Raw genomic sequence first — 203 nt, 5'->3', positions numbered from 1 at the left:
GGAGGTGGCGGACGTAACAATCATGGTGTTCCACGTTGCCAAATTTGCAGGGTTCAAGGCCACACGGCAGTTTACTGTTATAAACGGTACACCACGCAACCCCCTGCTCAGGCACACGTTGCAGTTTCCGGAGACTCCCCGACGACATCCACACCGCCGGCGGACGCGTGGTACCCCGACATAGGTGCCACGGCTCATGCCAC

This window comes from Ipomoea nil, unplaced genomic scaffold (genome assembly GCF_001879475.1).
Source record: "Ipomoea nil cultivar Tokyo-kokei standard unplaced genomic scaffold, Asagao_1.1 scaffold0684, whole genome shotgun sequence".
NCBI classification, from domain to species: Eukaryota; Viridiplantae; Streptophyta; class Magnoliopsida; order Solanales; family Convolvulaceae; genus Ipomoea; species Ipomoea nil.
This window is presented reverse-complemented; position numbering follows the sequence as displayed.